Here is a 19,856-nt window from a genome sequence, read left to right on the forward strand (position 1 = left end):
CCTTAAAGGAATACTTACGCGGCTCGCGTGGGAGTGTGGATCAGATCGGAGGTTGCTGAGTCGTCGGTGGTCGCGACACGTGGACAACACGTGTCCCTTAAGCTTATCCGGAGATCTGCCTTGCTGTCGCGGCCCGCGTAGACTACCATTATGTCTTACGCGGCCCACGTGGACTCCAAATTTCTTGATTTCTTGGTTTTTCACAAGGATTAGGGTTTCAGGGGTCCGGGTTTCCACTTATGGAGCGTTTTTAGGACATTTTTGTGCGAGTCGTTACAACTGGCTTGTGCGACTAAGCACTTGTGTGATCAGTTGTAAATCCCTAACTTCATGCAATCATTTAATTATCCTAACAGTTTCCATTTAACTTGCAAGATTCAATTTAATAGTTTCCAATCATGCATTATTCGATCAAATCAAGTAATTTTCCTTAAATTCACATGAACCCTAACAATTCATCTAATCATAACAGCTCATCATCATCATCAAATCAAACCGTAGGGTTAATATCAAGTCTTTAATTCATCATGTAATAACTCACGCCAAATCATACTAATTATCTGAATCCAAACACACCACAGCTGATTAACATGCATTCGGTTCTATATCATCATTAACATCATACGATTATCAACCCTATATTGATCCATACATACTACACATGTGAGCCGATATACAAACACCAAACCTTATTACAATCAATCACAAAACATCCCTAAATCATTATGTAGAAACATACAGACCACAACATCATCTAACACACAATCAATAGTGAAATACTAACCGATTAGAGAAGAGAGCAAGGATTGATCCGAACCCAAAAGCTTCGATGAAGAGGGGTGTGTTGCCGCCATCTTAGAGAGAGAGAGGGAGAGGGATTTAGGGTTTGGTGTTTGGTGTGTGTTAAGTGTTTTGAGAGTTATGAGGATTATACCAATCCTCCTAGTTATGTTATGCGAAAGTCATAGGGGCCGGCCCATACTGGGCTTCCCTTTGGGTCATGAATTCGGAACACATGCTGGGCCAAGAGTAAGAGATATACGATCGAGTTGTGCGGCCCAAAAGAGCTTGTGCGATTGTACTAGTGTTGTGCGACCACATAACATATATACATACAGTACACATAACCACATATCATAATAACCATACATTCCATTAACATCAACGTGTCACATAATCACATAACGTTCACACTGGTTACATCAAAATATAATGAAAGGTTTGAAACACGAGTTGTCACATTATCCCCAAGTTGAAAGAAATTTCATCCCGAAATTTAGCACGTACTCACTGAGGAAGCTAGTTAAGTTGCATAGTTTCCTGGTTTTCCTGGGGTGTCACATCCTTCCCCCATTGGTTTGGAATTTCGTCCCGAAATTCCGCAGTCTGAGCACACAAGAAAGAGTGCCGCCCGGGCTTTCAGTTTCGTTAGCATCGTGCGACAAAAGGATGGGTGAGTTCGGTTTGAGTGTTCATCGATCGGGTGGATCTATATGCTCCGGGGTGGTGAGACGAGGTGTAGCGCAGTCTGGTCAGTGCATCTGTTTTGGGTACAGAGGGCCATAGGTTTGAATCCTGTCACCTTGATGTGAGGCATTCCGTCAGCAAATACTCAAATATGAACATCCATCGACCGTTACCACTTCCTCTTACTCGTGACTCGTATATGTACTTTCTATAGCAAGCACACGAGACCTATACTCAGCAACTTTTCTTAGAAACCTTTTTCCAGTTTCTTTATGCCCAGGCTCCCTTAGTTTTCTGATCAAATGATCAGTTATCATTCCTACAATCCGGCGAAATTCGGGTATATAAGTGTATCCTTATGGGCTTCAGCCTCAGTAGTTGTTTCACTATTCTCGAACAACTGGGGATACTTGTGTTTCATTTGGTCTTCTCGTTCCCAGGTGAACTCTGGGCCACGACGGGAGTTCCAACGAACTCGAACAAGGGGTATTCTGGTGCGCTTGAGAACCTTAACATCTCGGTCTGTTATCTCTACTAGTTCCTCGACAAATCGCAGCTGATCATCGATGGTGAGCTCCTTGAGAGGAACTATGAGGGTCTCATCTGACAGACACTTCTTCAGATTCGACACGTAAAAAACGTTGTGAACTCCGCTGAGTTCTTCAGGTAAATTCTACTTGTAAACGACTTTGCCAATTTTCTCAATGATTTCGAACGGTCCGACATAACGTGGATTGAGTTTGCCTCGTTTTCCAAAACGAACTACACCTTTCCAAGGTGAGACTTTGAGTAGCACTCGATCCCCAACCTGGAACTCGAGTGGTTTCCTGCGCTTATCATCGTAGCTTATCTGACGGTCACGAGCTGCCACCATTCGTTGTTGTATCTGAGCAATCTTCTCAGTTGTGTCTACCATAAGTTCTGGGCCTGTGATTTGGCTGTCACCAACTTCTGCCTAGCAAAGAGGTGATCGGCATTTACGTCTGTACAATGCCTCAAACGGAGCGGCCTGAATACTGGTGTGGTAGCTGTTGTTATACGAAAATTCCACTAAAGGTAGATGTCCTTCCCAGCCGTTACCAAAATCAATCACACATGCCCTAAGCATGTCTTCAAGGGTTTGGATGGTGCGTTCAGACTGCGCATCCGTTTGTGGATGATAAGCGGTGCTCATGTCTAAACGTGAGCCAAAGGACTTGCGCATTGCTTGCCACAGTTCAGAAGTAAAACGCACATCACGATCAGAGATAATGGAGGTTGGCACCCCGTGCCTCGAAACCACTTCTTTTAAGTAAACGTCGGCTAAAGTAGAAAACTTGTCTGTTTCTTTAATAGCCAAAAAGTGTGCAGACTTGGTTAGTCGATCAACAACCACCCAAATGGTATCATTTCCGCGTTGAGATCTAGGCAGGCCAATAACGAAATCCATGGAAATTTGCTCCCATTTCCATTTCGGTATCTCTGGTTGCTGAAGTAGGCCTGATGGTTTCTGGTACTCGATTTTGACTCTCGCACAAGTCAAGCATTTACTAACGTAGGTTGCTATATTGGCTTTCATACTAGGCCACCAATACGTAGTTTTGAGATCGTGGTACATCTTATCCGAACCAGGATGTACTGAGTAATGAGTCTTGTGTGCTTCATCCATCACAAGTTTGCGTAGATTGCCATAAAGTGGAACCCAGAGGCGCCCTGTCACGTAGTAGGCGCCGTCTTTCGTTTGCTCTAACCGTTTCTTCGATCCTCACAGGGACTCAGCCTGGATGTTCTCTCATTTCAATGGATGTTCTCTGATTTCAATGCTTCAATCTGTGCTTCTCGTATCTGAGTAGGAAGACTAGAGTGAATCGTCAGCTGTAACGCACGCACGCGCTTAGGTTTAATCTCCTTTCTGCTGAGGGTATCAGCCACAACATTGGCCTTGCCTGGATGGTATTTAATTGCGCATTCATAATCATTCAGGAGTTCGACCCATCGACGCTGTCGCATGTTCAACTCCTTCTGTTCTAAGATATGCCGGAGACTCTTGTGATCGGTGTAGATGGTGCACTTGGTACCGTATATGTAATGTCTCCATATCTTAAGAGCAAAAACCACTGCTCCCAACTCCAAGTCGTGCGTAGTGTAGTTCCTTTCATGAACTTTAAGTTGGCGTGACGCGTAAGCAATGACCTTGTCACGTTGCATCAACACGCAACCAAGTCCTTGGATGGACGCGTCGCAATAAACCACAAAATCGTCTGTGCCTTCGGGCAATGAGAGGATAGGTGCGCTACAAAGTCTATCCTTTAAGTGCTGAAATGCAGATTGCTGTGCATCACCCCAACGATAGGTGACACCCTTCTGAGTTAGTGAGGTGAGAGGTTGCGCGATCTTGGAGAAATCCTTGATAAACCTTCTGTATTAGCCCGCCAAACCCAAGAATTGGTGGATTTCTGTTGGTGTACGGGGTGCAGGCCAGTTCTTGATCGAGTCTACCTTGGATGGATCAACATGAATCCCATCCTTGTTTACCACGTGGCCTAGAAAATGGACCTCACGAAGCCAAAATTCGCACTTCGAAAACTTAGCATACAGTTGTTCTGCTTGAAGAAGTTCCAGAATAAGTCGTAGATGTTGCTCGTGTTCCTCCTGACTCTTAGAATAGATCAGGATGTCATCGATGAAAACAATAACAAACTTATCCAGATAAGGTTTGCACACTTGGTTCATTAGATCCATGAAGATCGCAGGTGCGTTTGTCAGCCCGAAAGGCATGACCAAAAACTCGTAGTGCCCATAACGAGTTCTAAATGCTGTTTTAGAGATGTCCTCATCTCGGACTCTCAGCTGGTGATATTCCGATCTCAGATCAATCTTTGAGTAGAAGCTCGACCCTTGCAGCTGGTCGAACAGGTCATCAATACGCGGAAGGGGATAGCGATTCTTCACGGTCACCTTGTTGAGTTCACGGTAGTCGTTACACATTCTGAAGGTACCGTCTTTCTTCTTCACAAACAAAACTGGAGCTCCCCAGGGTGAAGAGCTAGGACGTATGAAACCCTTATCCAAGAGTTCTTGTAGTTGCGTAGATAGTTCTTCCAATTCTGATGGAGCTAAGTGATACGGTGCACAAACTATTGGTGCTGCTCCAGGAGCTAGCTTGATCTTAAATTCGACCTGACGATGAGGTGGAATACCAGGTAATTCCTCGGGGAATACCTCAGGAAAATCGTGTACAATAGGAATGTCTTCTATTCTCTTCTCTTTTGTTGATGCATCCGTAATGAGTACTAAAATAGTTGCGTGGCCCTTTCGCAAACACTTCTGGGCCTTGAGAAAGGAGATGATGCCTACGACAGCACCACTCTTGTCACCACGAATTATGAGAGGTTCTTCACCAGAACGAGGAATGCGGACAATTTTCTCCTTGCAAAGGATCTCCGCTCGATGTTGGGATAACCAATCCATCCCAATGACAATGTCGAAACTACCAAGGATGATGGGGATAAGATCGATAGAGAAAGTCTGACCAGCTAAGACGAGATTACAACCCTTAACTATGTGTGTGGCTTCAAGACTTTTACCGTTTGCTAGTTCTACCATGTGTTTGGTGTTCAAAAGTGTTGGAGTGCGCTTAAGCATTTGACTAACTTTTAAGGACACATAGCTGGTATCGGCACCCGAATCAAATAAAACAGTAACAAAGAAATCATCCAGAAGAAACTTACCCATCACAACGTTGGGGTCGTTCCTTGCATCACCCTGCCCAATCACGAACACACGTCCCCTGGCACCATTGCCATCATTGTTTCCCCCGTTGTTGTTCCCGTTCCCCTGATTATTGTTGTTGTTCTGATTCTGGTTCAACTGGGGGCAGTTTCTCTTGAAGTGACCTTCAGCACCACACTGATAGCATCCCCTGTTACCCTGTTGTTGTTGCTGCTGATTCTGTGGAGCTGGTGGTTGTTGTTGGCGGTTCTGATTTGCCGGTCGTGCGCTCCTACAATCCTTAGCTTCATGACAGAGCTTGTTACACCTCTGACAACGACCCTTATTGCACGGCCCGCTGTGATGCATGCTGCATCGGTTGCACTTGGGGTGATTTCCTCTGTATCCACCCTGCCCCTGACTACCCGAAGATAGCTGACCAGGGCTCTTGTAGTCTTCAGTCCTTCGCTGCTGAGACTGAGCTGATGTTGAACCCTTGCTTGAGACTCCATCCCATTTGCGCTTGCTGTCGCTGGGGGCATCAGAAGTAGTAGTAGTAGTAGCACTAATACGCTTGGGCATCCTGTTCTGCTCGACTGCTTGATCTGTGAGACGATGAGCCAAACGGATAACTTGCTGGATAGTGGCGAGGTTTGCTGTAGTCACATGGCTCTGGATCTCTGGCACTAATCCTTTGAGGTACAGCTCGATACGTTTGATAGGAGGATCCACCATAGTAGGACACAAGATAGCCAGCTCGTTCGATCTTTTCGTGTACGCTTCAATTTCCGACCCTGTCATCTTTAAGTTGTAGAACTCTACTTCCAGCTTGTGGATGTCATCAAGGTTGCAGTATTCTTCCTTGATCAAATCTTTGAAGTCATTCCATGGGGTAGCATTAGCAGCAACCAACCCCGGCATCTGAACCTGAGCGTTCCACCACGTGAGCGCTACACCTTCGAGAGTACCAATAGCATACTTCACCCTACGAGCCTCAGGGCATTCACACATCTCGAAAACAGATTCGAGCTTCTCGAACAAGTGGAGGAGGCCTACAGCTCCTACAGTGCCGTTGAAAGTAGCAGGTCGGCAGTCCATAAAAGTTTTGAAATTACACACAGGGGGCTGAGCATGTTGACCTCCTGCCTGAGCGGCTGCGAGCGCTGCAGCAACTTGCTCATTGATTAAGGCCGTCAGCTGGGCTTGAGTTAGGTTGATACATCCACTCATGATCTTCACAATAAAGAGAGCATGGGTGAGAAAAGTGTCGTGACAATGCGTGAGTGTCGAGTGACAAAAGAGTGTAAGCACACAATGAGTGTCTAACATTTGTTGCTACGTTAACCAAAGCATACCATGAACAATGTACTATGCAACTAACAAGTAGGTAATATAAACATAAACCATATCACCTAGAATGTTGAGTCTTGCACGCGGAGTGAAGCGTCATTGTGGATCGTTGAGCACTGTACAGGTTATAGTCTAGTTTTGTCAAAAAGCTTTTCTCTTTTTAAAACCGAGTTCACTATAACCAATGGCTCTGATACCAATCTGTCACACCCCCAAAATCCACGAGCGGAGTATCACCTCATGGAGGCGTGACATGACCGGGATCAAGCCACCAATCATATTGAACAACGTAATTAAGTAAGTAAAACCAAACAGAATATAATTGGTGTCCAACGGAAAGTAACCAACTTTAAGTTAACAGCGGAAGCATAAAATGTAAAACCCAAACATAAGCAATAAGTTCATAAAGTTAAATTGTTTAACATGGAACTCAACAGTCCATGTCCCACAACGATCACTCCTCCCTGTGCAAGCTCCATAAGCACCTAACAACCTGCAAGGCATGTAACAACGAGTCAACAACAAAGTTGAGCGAGTTCACAGTTGGTTGATTAGTTTTACAAGTTTGTTTTGAAAACCAAAGTTGTTTCATAAACCACGTGTTAACCAGTATCTTTGTTTCCCAAACCATATCCATAATCAGTGGGGGCTTCCCCATGTGAACCACTAGACCGTTACCATATCGACAACTGACGAAAGTAAGTTGTGCCTTACGTCAACGTCTATCATCACTGACTAAGTGCCCAGATCCATTAGTACACGCCCGTCCTACTGGCACAGTGTGAGGCTTGTCAACCCTAATAGCGCTATTAACTCATGGCCCGCTCGCCATTGGCCCGGCGATTAAGTCTGTGACACCTCGGATCTTTCCGGATAACCTTTCGATGTAACAAACGTGTACGTAATCGACTAACAGTAAAAATGTATGAAAAACTATTTGTTATTATGTGTTATATGCCGATTTACTTATGTGTATGTATATATATATATAAGTGTTATATATGTGAACCGAAACCTCGACCCGACTCGAGACCCGGAATGGTCTCGAGTGAACAGTAGCAATGGGCCGGTTGGGCCTTGTAACCGAGAACCCAACCCGGAAATCCCCACTAACCCAACTCGGTACACTATATAAACCCAACCCCACCTCCCTTAATCATTTTACACACTCTCTTCTCACACTCTCCTCTCATCTTCTTCACTAAACCCTAAAACCCTAAATTTCTAGCAACCAAAATCATCTCCCCATTCCTTCATATCTCTCGGATCAAGTGAGCTATCAACAAGGAAGATCGGCCGAACCAAGAGACCACCCGAACACCCCTTTTCTCTCAACCCCGAGTAACCGGTTAGTGTTTTTATGATCATGATTGTTGATGATTGCTATGGTTTTATGCTTGTTGATGTGATTAGAGGTTTTAGTATGAATATTAGGCTTGTATGTTCATAAATATGCTAAGGAAGGTGACTACTTGATGATGTTTGTTGTGAACGCTTATGATGTTTGTTGTTATGATATCCGGTTTGTGGTTTGTTATGGTTTTGGTTAGATGTTTCGGACCATGATAGGAAGTGTTATATTGTTTAAGTTGATGGGTTTTGCTATCCGATGATGTTAAAAGATTTTAATGTTCATGATTGTGGCTGTTAGAATGCATGTTTGGGTTTAATCTTGTTCATGATTTTGTCCGAAAAATAGGTAGGAGTTTTAAACAGGATTTTTGGGTTGTTTATGAATGAAATTTGAATATGGTTGATGGATATATGATGAACAGCTTGAATGTTGCTAAAAGTTTTGAATCTGCTGATTTTGATCTAAAATGTGCACAAAACCGACCAAGAAACATGTTTAGTGGCATAGTACAACATTTACATGAAAATGCAATTTCATTGGACAGTACACTACAAGTTCTAGAAGGGATTGCCATGCACGTTATCACGGTTGCGAGTCGCAACCTTTGGTTGCTACTCGAAACCACACATGATCAGTCGAAACCTCCCAGTTGCGAGTCGCAATCAGCACGCATTAAACCTAGTTGCGAGTCGCAACCACGCCTGCTAAGTCGCAATCTCCGGTTACAAGTCGTAACCAAAACGTGACGGACCGAGACCGCAGTTACGAGTCGCAACCTCGGTTGCGAGTCGCAACCACCTTAGTTTCGACTGGGCTGTTTTATGTTTTTGGGCCTTGACTGTAAGTCTTATTGTTTTGGGCTTCAACTGTTGGGCCTCCTATTGACTGGACTTCATTCTGATCTGCTACTGTATGTATATATGTTACTGTTTGTAGTTCTGCCTGTTAACTGTTTGTATACGAGCATGCTATACGTGTTTATTTGTACCCGACTTGACCCATATTTGGTAACCATGCTAGGACGTGGTAACCAACGAGCTTAACCAAGTAACGTATCTTACCGAGCAACCCAAGGTGAGTTCACAACTTAAAAGCATGCGTCCCGGTGGTTTGGGACACGAGACTAAAACAACCCTATCCCCTTGTAAAGGGGATACTGTCTACATTCCTTCCCTAGTTATTGGGAACAAACTTACTTTATCTTCCCTTGTATTGGGAAACCTTTTTAGTTAATTACTGTTTATACGGAATGCAATCAACGGCACTAAACGCAACTCTATCACTCAAGTCCCTACTACATAATACCGATTAGTCGCCGGTGCCAGGCGAACGGGTTATTAGTTGATAGCGCTATTTAGGTCTTACCAGCCTCACACCGTGCCATGGTATGGGATCGGTCGTGAACTAATGTACTCAGGCATCCGTCAATGATGATAGAACATTGACATCGGGGCATCCTGCGGAAACGCAAACGGTTACCTAGTGTTCGGTATTGGAAAAACAGTTTAGTCGCTAACTTTTGGGGTAGCTCCCCATGGCATGTATAAACGGATAAATTAACTGGTGAAACGAGTTTTTTTTGGTAATTAAAACTGGACAACTAGTGAACTCACTCAGCATTATTGTTGACCCTTTACTGCATGCTTTGCAGGTGGCCAGTGACTGGAGCAGCTGCTTGGGATGTGTAGTGGTCGTCTGCCCGTGTGTTGGGCATTTATTATGCTTACCTTATGAACACTGTTTAAAACTATTTAATTATGCTTCCGCTACTTGTTACAGTTTTAAACTTGAAACCTTAAACTCTGAACTTGATATTTGCTAATCTTATGGTTAGTAAGTATTACTTTAATATTAACCAATGCTTAGTATAATTGGTGGCTGGATCCTGGTCAGTCACGCCCTCAAGGCGGGTGTCATCCGCGGGTGGATTTTGGGGGTGTGACAGATTGGTATCAGAGCCATTGGTTATAGTGAACTTGGTTTTAAAAAGGGGAAAAATCTTTTGAAAAAAAACCAGACTATAACCCGTGACTCGTGACGACACTACACTCCAAGTACAAGGCTCGACTTATCTGACCTCATAGCTCGGACCCATAGTTACTTGCTTAATTGTTTTATGCCTTCCGTATTGCTATACGTACTAGTTTGCCTGATTAGATAGATACATCTTCTCTCTTCTATCTTATTCTCGCTATCACGCACTCATACTATGTTTTCTGGTTATGAAGACAATGAGTGGACGCGGACGAGGAAACGTCAACATGACTCAGGCTCAGTTCACTAGCCTGCTCAACACTGTGGCTGCAGCTTTCGCAGCTCACCCGATAGGTAAACTCGTTGTTTTAGGATGTTTAGATCCTACCGCCACATCGTCTTTTCGCCTCTAAACCTATTTCGCTTCACTCCTCACAACAGGTCAGCCTGCACCTGTGCAACCACGTGTTTGTACCTTCAAGACCTTCATGGATTGCAAGCCTCTTCCGTTCAGTGGCACTGAGGGTGCCATAGGACTCCTGCACTGGATCGAGAAGGTCGAAGCTGTTTTCGCTGTCTGCGAATGTCCCCCTGCTAATTGGGTGAAGTTTGCTACTGGTACTCTTGAGGGAAGCGCACTTTCATGGTGGAAAGCGCAAATTCAAATGCTTGGTTTGGAGACTGCAAACGCTACTGCGTGGGAAGATTTCAAGGATATGATCAAGGAAGAGTACTGTCACAGGGATGACATCCACAAGCTGGAGAATGAGTACTATGAACTCAAGATGGTTGGGTCAGAGATTGAGACCTACACCAAGCTGTCCAACGACTATGCTGCTCTTTGTCCAAACATGTCTCGACCTATGTATCGAAGGATCGAACTGTACATCAAGGGTCTGGCTCCAGAAATTCGAAGCCATGTAACTTCAGCTAACCACACTACCATTCAGCCGATCGTTCGACTTGCTCACAAACTCACGGATCAGGCTGTGGAAGAGGGCAGGTTGCCCAAAAGGATCAGTGCTGCGGAAGGAAGTTCTAGTGATGGCAAACGAAAGTGGGATGGAAATCAGGGCAAGGATGCTAACCCTACTCAAGCCCCAGCTCAGCAAAGGAAAACTGACAACAACAAAGGCACTCAGCAACAGGGTGGCTACCGGGGAAACTACCCTAAGTGCAACAAGTGTAACAGGCACCACAATGGGGCATGCAACAAGGGTCAGTGTCAGCGATGCCACAAGATGGGGCACGAAGCAAGGGATTGTAGAAGTCAGTTTCCGGCAAGACAGAATCAGCAACAACCTCAACAGCAACAGCAGCAGGGAAACAACAGGGCATGTTTTAAATGCGGGGCAACAGGGCACATGCGAAAAGATTGCCCTGAACTGAATCAGAATCGCAACAACAATCAGGGAGCTGGGAACAATGAGCAGAACAACAATGCGGGGAATGCAAGGGGCAGAGCTTTCGTGATTGGTGCTGGAGAGGCAAGGAACGACCCCAACGTCGTGGCGGGTAAGTTCCTACTTGATGATCGTTATGTTTCTGTGTTATTTGATTCCGGTGCCGATGCCAGTTATGTATCCCTTCGCATTAGTAAGAAACTTAAGCACTCGCCTGCATTATTAAGTTCTAAGCATATCGTCGAGATAGCTAATGGTAAGAACATCGAGGCCACGCACATGATCCACGACTGCACCTTAGAATTGTCTGGCCACACGTTTAGTATCGATCTTTTCCCTGTCAAACTTGGAAGCTTCGACGTCGTCATTGGTATGGATTGGTTATCCAAACATCGCGCTGAGATCCTCTGTCAAGAGAAAGCAGTTCGTATACCTCGTCGTTCTGGTCAACCCCTCATCGTCAAAGGCAACAAAGGTGGAGAAGTCACAGGCATTATCTCGCTTTTAAAAGCCCAGAAGTGTTTACAGAAAGGGCACACCGCTATCTTAGCACTCGTCACCAATACCCACGATAAGGAAAAGAGGATTGAAGATTTTCCTGTAGTACGCGATTATCCCGAGGTATTTCCTGAGGAACTACCTGGACTCCCTCCCCACCGTCAGGTCGAATTTCAAATCGAGCTAGCTCCCGGAGCCGCACCCATAGCTCGTGCACCGTACCGTTTAGCCCCTGCAGAACTGAAGGAACTCTCTACGCAACTACAAGAACTATTGGATAAAGGATTTATCCGTCCTAGTTCATCACCCTGGGGAGCCCCAGTGCTCTTTGTCAAGAAGAAGGATGGCACATTTCGAATGTGCATCGATTATCGTGAGTTGAACAAGGTTACCATCAAGAATCGTTACCCTCTCCCGCGCATCGACGATTTGTTTGATCAATTGCAAGGATCGAGTTACTATTCTAAGATTGACCTGCGATCAGGCTACCATCAGTTGAGAGTACGTGACGAAGACATCTCTAAGACTGCATTCAGGACCCGTTATGGTCACTATGAATTTCTCGTCATGCCTTTTGGAATGACCAACGCACCTGCAGTGTTCATGGATCTTATGAACCGCGTATGTAAGCCTTACCTCGACAAATTTGTGATTGTGTTCATCGACGACATTCTGATTTATTCAAAGAGTCAAGAAGAGCATGAACAGCACCTACGCCTTATCCTCGAACTCCTTCGCAACGAGCAACTGTACGCCAAATTCTCTAAATGTGACTTCTGGCTTCGAGAAGTCCATTTCCTCGGCCATGTAGTTAATAAAAACGGAATTCACGTCGACCCCGCTAAGATCGAATCGATAAAGAACTGGCCTACGCCTAAGACTCCCACTGAAGTTCGCCAATTCTTGGGCTTGGCAGGCTACTACCGCAGATTCATTCAGGGATTCTCAAAGATTGCACAACCTCTCACGACTCTTACTCAGAAAGGCGTCGCCTACAAGTGGAATGCAGCACAGGAATCTGCTTTTCAGAGGCTTAAGGATAACCTCTGTAGCGCTCCTATTCTCTCGCTACCTGAAGGTACTGACGACTTTGTGGTTTACTGTGATGCGTCTATTCATGGGCTCGGTTGCGTGCTAATGCAACGCGAGAAAGTTATTGCCTATGCCTCTCGACAACTCAAGACGCATGAAAAGAACTACACGACGCACGACTTGGAACTAGGAGCAGTGGTTTTTGCTCTTAAGATATGGAGACATTACCTGTACGGTAACAAGTGCACTATTTACACCGATCACAGGAGTCTCGAGCATATCTTTAGGCAAAAGGAATTGAACATGAGACAACGTCGATGGGTCGAACTCTTGAATGACTACGAATGCGCCATCAAATACCATCCGGGCAAAGCCAATGTCGTGGCAGACGCCCTCAGCCGAAAGGACACTATACCAAAGCGCGTGCGAGCACTGCAACTTACCATTCAGTCTAACCTCCCTACCCAGATTCGAAATGCTCAAGTTGAAGCATTAAAGCCGGAAAACATCAGGGCTGAATCCCTGCGAGGATCGAGACAGCAACTAGAACAGAAAGAAGATGGTGCTTACTATGTAACAGGACGCATTTGGGTTCCTCTCTTTGGAGGTTTACGTGAACTCGTGATGGACGAAGCCCACAAGTCCCGCTACTCAGTACATCCCGGTTCGGACAAGATGTACCATGACTTGAAGACTACGTATTGGTGGCCTGGTATGAAGGCCCACATAGCAACATACGTCAGCAAATGTTTGACTTGCGCGAGAGTCAAGACAGAATACCAGAAGCCAGCCGGTCTACTCCAACAACCAGAAATCCCGAAATGGAAATGGGAGCAAATTTCCATGGACTTTGTTACAGGACTACCTAGATCTCAACGCGGAAATGATGCTATTTGGGTAATAGTAGATCGATTGACCAAGTCCGCGCACTTTCTGGCTATTAAGGAAACAGACAAGTTTTCTACCCTGGCGGAGATTTACTTAAAGGAAGTAGTTTCGAGGCACGGAGTGCCAACCTCAATTATTTCCGACCGAGACGCTCGATTTACTTCGGAACTGTGGCAAGCTATGCACAAATGCTTTGGCTCACGTTTGGATATGAGCACTGCTTATCACCCGCAAACGGATGGACAGTCCGAACGTACCATCCAGACTCTAGAAGACATGCTTAGAGCGTGTGTGATCGATTTTGGCAAGAACTGGGAGAAGCATCTACCGTTAGTAGAGTTCTCATACAACAACAGCTACCACACTAGTATTCAGGCAGCACCTTTTGAGGCATTGTACGGTCGTAAATGCCGGTCACCTCTCTGCTGGGCAGAAATCGGTGATAGTCAAATCACGGGCCCAGAGATGGTGGTAGATACAACGGAAAAGATTGCCCAGATCAGACAACGCATGGCGGCAGCTCGTGACCGTCAGAAGAGTTACGCTGATAAGCGTAGGAAGCCATTGGAATTCCAGGTCGGTGACCGGGTTCTACTCAAAGTCTCACCCTGGAAGGGTGTGGTTCGCTTTGGTAAACGGGGCAAGCTTAATCCGCGATATATCGGACCATTCGAAATTACTGAGAAGATCGGTAAGGTTGCTTATAGATTGAGTCTGCCTGAAGAACTGAGTGCGGTACACAACGTTTTTCACGTATCCAACCTGAAGAAGTGTTTGTCGGATGAGACACTTGTGATTCCTTTTAAGGAACTAACGATTGACGAACAGCTACACTTTACTGAGGAACCGATTGAGATCACTGATCGAGAGATCAAAATCCTCAAACGTAGCCAGATACCTCTTGTACGAGTTCGTTGGAACTCGCGACGTGGCCCAGAGTATACCTGGGAGCGGGAAGACCAGATGAAGCACAAATATCCCCAGCTGTTCCCTAACGAAAATCCCAGCACTGAAGCTACGAACGAATTTCGGGACGAAATTCCAACTAACGGGGGGGATGATGTGACACCCCGTTGAAACGCTTTCACTTACATTAGCTTGACAGTGGCTGCCTTAACTTTCGGGACGAAAGTTCCTAAAACTTGGGGATAATGTGACACCTCGGATCTTTCCGGATAACCTTTCGATGTAACAAACGTGTACGTAATCGACTAACAGTAAAAATGTATGAAAAACTATTTGTTATTATGTGTTATATGCCGATTTACTTATGTGTATGTATATATATATATAAGTGTTATATATGTGAACCGAAACCTCGACCCGACTCGAGACCCGGAATGGTCTCGAGTGAACAGTAGCAATGGGCCGGTTGGGCCTTGTAACCGAGAACCCAACCCGGAAATCCCCACTAACCCAACTCGGTACACTATATAAACCCAACCCCACCTCCCTTAATCATTTTACACACTCTCTTCTCACACTCTCCTCTCATCTTCTTCACTAAACCCTAAAACCCTAAATTTCTAGCAACCAAAATCATCTCCCCATTCCTTCATATCTCTCGGATCAAGTGAGCTATCAACAAGGAAGATCGGCCGAACCAAGAGACCACCCGAACACCCCTTTTCTCTCAACCCCGAGTAACCGGTTAGTGTTTTTATGATCATGATTGTTGATGATTGCTATGGTTTTATGCTTGTTGATGTGATTAGAGGTTTTAGTATGAATATTAGGCTTGTATGTTCATAAATATGCTAAGGAAGGTGACTACTTGATGATGTTTGTTGTGAACGCTTATGATGTTTGTTGTTATGATATCCGGTTTGTGGTTTGTTATGGTTTTGGTTAGATGTTTCGGACCATGATAGGAAGTGTTATATTGTTTAAGTTGATGGGTTTTGCTATCCGATGATGTTAAAAGATTTTAATGTTCATGATTGTGGCTGTTAGAATGCATGTTTGGGTTTAATCTTGTTCATGATTTTGTCCGAAAAATAGGTAGGAGTTTTAAACAGGATTTTTGGGTTGTTTATGAATGAAATTTGAATATGGTTGATGGATATATGATGAACAGCTTGAATGTTGCTAAAAGTTTTGAATCTGCTGATTTTGATCTAAAATGTGCACAAAACCGACCAAGAAACATGTTTAGTGGCATAGTACAACATTTACATGAAAATGCAATTTCATTGGACAGTACACTACAAGTTCTAGAAGGGATTGCCATGCACGTTATCACGGTTGCGAGTCGCAACCTTTGGTTGCTACTCGAAACCACACATGATCAGTCGAAACCTCCCAGTTGCGAGTCGCAATCAGCACGCATTAAACCTAGTTGCGAGTCGCAACCACGCCTGCTAAGTCGCAATCTCCGGTTACAAGTCGTAACCAAAACGTGACGGACCGAGACCGCAGTTACGAGTCGCAACCTCGGTTGCGAGTCGCAACCACCTTAGTTTCGACTGGGCTGTTTTATGTTTTTGGGCCTTGACTGTAAGTCTTATTGTTTTGGGCTTCAACTGTTGGGCCTCCTATTGACTGGACTTCATTCTGATCTGCTACTGTATGTATATATGTTACTGTTTGTAGTTCTGCCTGTTAACTGTTTGTATACGAGCATGCTATACGTGTTTATTTGTACCCGACTTGACCCATATTTGGTAACCATGCTAGGACGTGGTAACCAACGAGCTTAACCAAGTAACGTATCTTACCGAGCAACCCAAGGTGAGTTCACAACTTAAAAGCATGCGTCCCGGTGGTTTGGGACACGAGACTAAAACAACCCTATCCCCTTGTAAAGGGGATACTGTCTACATTCCTTCCCTAGTTATTGGGAACAAACTTACTTTATCTTCCCTTGTATTGGGAAACCTTTTTAGTTAATTACTGTTTATACGGAATGCAATCAACGGCACTAAACGCAACTCTATCACTCAAGTCCCTACTACATAATACCGATTAGTCGCCGGTGCCAGGCGAACGGGTTATTAGTTGATAGCGCTATTTAGGTCTTACCAGCCTCACACCGTGCCATGGTATGGGATCGGTCGTGAACTAATGTACTCAGGCATCCGTCAATGATGATAGAACATTGACATCGGGGCATCCTGCGGAAACGCAAACGGTTACCTAGTGTTCGGTATTGGAAAAACAGTTTAGTCGCTAACTTTTGGGGTAGCTCCCCATGGCATGTATAAACGGATAAATTAACTGGTGAAACGAGTTTTTTTTTGGTAATTAAAACTGGACAACTAGTGAACTCACTCAGCATTATTGTTGACCCTTTACTGCATGCTTTGCAGGTGGCCAGTGACTGGAGCAGCTGCTTGGGATGTGTAGTGGTCGTCTGCCCGTGTGTTGGGCATTTATTATGCTTACCTTATGAACACTGTTTAAAACTATTTAATTATGCTTCCGCTACTTGTTACAGTTTTAAACTTGAAACCTTAAACTCTGAACTTGATATTTGCTAATCTTATGGTTAGTAAGTATTACTTTAATATTAACCAATGCTTAGTATAATTGGTGGCTGGATCCTGGTCAGTCACGCCCTCAAGGCGGGTGTCATCCGCGGGTGTCATCCGCGGGTGGATTTTGGCTGGATCCTGGATCCTTGGAAGGTTATTCCCTATACAACTGTGGTCACAAAATGTGTTTGGTCGGATCCTAATGATCGACCAAACGGGTCGGGTTCGAAAGTCTAAGCGGTTGTTTAGACCGCTTATCTTACGACCCTATATAAGCACTAAACTAATAGTGACGAGTTAAACATGTTAAAACATGTTTAACGAAGTTAGAAAACAAGTTTGATATCAAAACAAAGGGTTTTGATACCCAAGAATAGTTTGGTTGCAAAATACGCATAAACGCGTATTTTGACCGAAACTATGACTCGTCACTATGCCTAAATAACGTGGTAATCAGTAGGTATAGTCACAAGGGACTATGACCATCATGATTACGCTCATGTTGCGAAGTTCAAACGAGCTTCGTGTTGACCGTTGACTGGTCAAAGCAGAAAGTCAAACACTGTTTGACTTTCGTGCTTAAAAACGCATAAAAGAACGAAAGAAACTTACAAGAGGTCCAAGCAATGGAGATTTGATTCAAGTTGCTAAGGTATGAGGTGTGAAAACCCCAACTAAGAGCAGAAATTGAATCAAGTGTGAGTTTGGAATGAAATTGGGTTGGGTATTTATAGGAAATCAAGAGCCGTTAGGATCGTTCCTCGATAAACGAGCTTCAATCTTGGCCTTACAAGTGTACCCACTGTTTTGGTAATCTATAGGTGCCCAAAACAAGCCCATAGATTGATTAAACCATGTGCAAAACAAGGGAAACAGCTGGATATAGTTCGAAACAGATTTTTGCTAATATCTGAGGCTCTGTCACGCCCCGCGTACGATATGGGGTCAGCCTACGCGGCCCGCGACCGCCTGCTGTTCAGAAAACAGTTTCATTATTTACAGAAATGGTCCCTGCAAGTGTTTAAGCCCATTTTCGATGCGTTTAAGGCCCGTTAAGCCATTTTCAAGGCTCTACAATGATGCCTAAGCATAGGAGACATGAAACATGCTTGAAAATATGTCGGATGTCGGTTCGTTTGGTTGTACGATCACGTTATTCGGTTAATTACGACGAAACACGAACGGACGTGAAAAACGATCCAAATTACGCGACGAATGGAATTTTATCATGCCAATCACTAATATAAAATATTTTAATGATTACAAAAATTTTTGGATGTCCGGAGATGTTCAGAACGTAAGACATGCGCGTAAATGCAAACTTATGCACTTTTTGACGCTTTTAGTCCCTATTGATCAAATAAGTTTATTTTAGCATACCGAACCCCTCAAATCCTATTTCTAAGCTATGTAAAGGATATTTAGGGTATGTTTAACTTATGATCATGTTCCAGAATATTCGTTACTATACAAATCGACATACTTTCACAGTTTGACGTAAATAGTCCCTGCGATCGAATAAACTTGATTTTACCATACCAAAGCCTTCAAAACTTATTTCTAAGTTATGTAAAGGTTATTTAAGGTATGTTGAGCATATATTGATGTTCCAGAGTGTTTGTCGCGTTAAACTGATTACGTTTACGCACCAGTTTGCGTATAACTTTCCAGAAAACGATATAGAGTTTGAAATTGAACAAAAATCAAAACGTGCAAAATGTCAAACATAAATAAACAAACATTGGGGTCAAATCATATTGTTTTATTGATAAATGAACTGTTTAAGGTTTATACAATGATTACAAGCACAAATGTCACAGTTTTAACCATGTTACGTCCATTTCGTTATTCGATGTCATGTTACGTACCGCGTCTTACCATACACAGTAGAACACCCTATGATTTTCATGTGCCCACCACCATAATCCCATTGCAATCGCGATTATACTGGTCGTCGCATGATCCGCATAGTTTTGTACTAGTTGTGTATGAGTCAGGGTATACAGTAACTTTGAAAATGAGAACATGTGCGTGTGATAGCGTATGAAAATTAAGTATGTGAGTATGTGAGTATGTGAGTATGTGAGTATGATTATGTTTAAGTATGTATGCGACCAACGTAAGTGAAGCACTCGGGTTATGCTCACGTGTAGGTACGAATGTATGAATATGAGTATGAGTATGAGTATGAATATAAGTATAAGCATGAATGATAATGATTGCGTATATATCATAAATTGAAACACCATGAATTTTAGCATATAAAATGATCAAGTAGTTTTGAGTATGTAAAAATGAATGATATGTGTGAGGTTGTTGTAAAATATTGACTAAACGATGATATACATGTATAGTTGTTTGAATAAATCATTGCGTTTATTAAATTAAAATAGATTGAGTTTGACTGGAATATAGAATCAAGTTTGTGAATGTCAAAACAATATAATGTATTTACTGGTTATGCGAGACGTATATTGAAAGGAAAAGGATATGCTATTTTTGTTTCAAAAGGAATAGGGGAATTACGTATGTCGAAGATTGTCGGTTTGGAATTTGAATTGTATATTGAGCGGTATCTGAAAAGATTTTTGAAAACAGTAAGTTTGCATCATTTAAGGGTTCTTGTATTAAAATGAGAAAAGTTGTAATTCGAAAATTTTTGTGAAAACTTTGGTCTTTATAAAGAATTTTAGCAAAATGAAGTTGGTGATTTTGAAAAGAGTTTTA

General features: G+C 43.6%; 1 long non-coding RNA gene across 1 annotated transcript; it reads right to left on the minus strand.

Moving 5' to 3' along the window:
- Positions 1–1,736: 1,736 nt before the first annotated feature.
- Positions 1,737–13,323, minus strand: LOC110874290. The gene is made up of 4 exons (XR_002555815.2): positions 13,313–13,323; positions 12,325–12,328; positions 6,527–6,533; positions 1,737–1,830 (listed from the first exon to the last, which is right to left on the minus strand). It is a non-coding gene; the product is annotated as an uncharacterized LOC110874290 (long non-coding RNA).
- Between the last annotated feature and the right edge of the window lie 6,533 nt (positions 13,324–19,856).

Source organism: Helianthus annuus, chromosome 9, assembly GCF_002127325.2.
Source record: "Helianthus annuus cultivar XRQ/B chromosome 9, HanXRQr2.0-SUNRISE, whole genome shotgun sequence".
Taxonomy (NCBI): domain Eukaryota; kingdom Viridiplantae; phylum Streptophyta; class Magnoliopsida; order Asterales; family Asteraceae; genus Helianthus; species Helianthus annuus.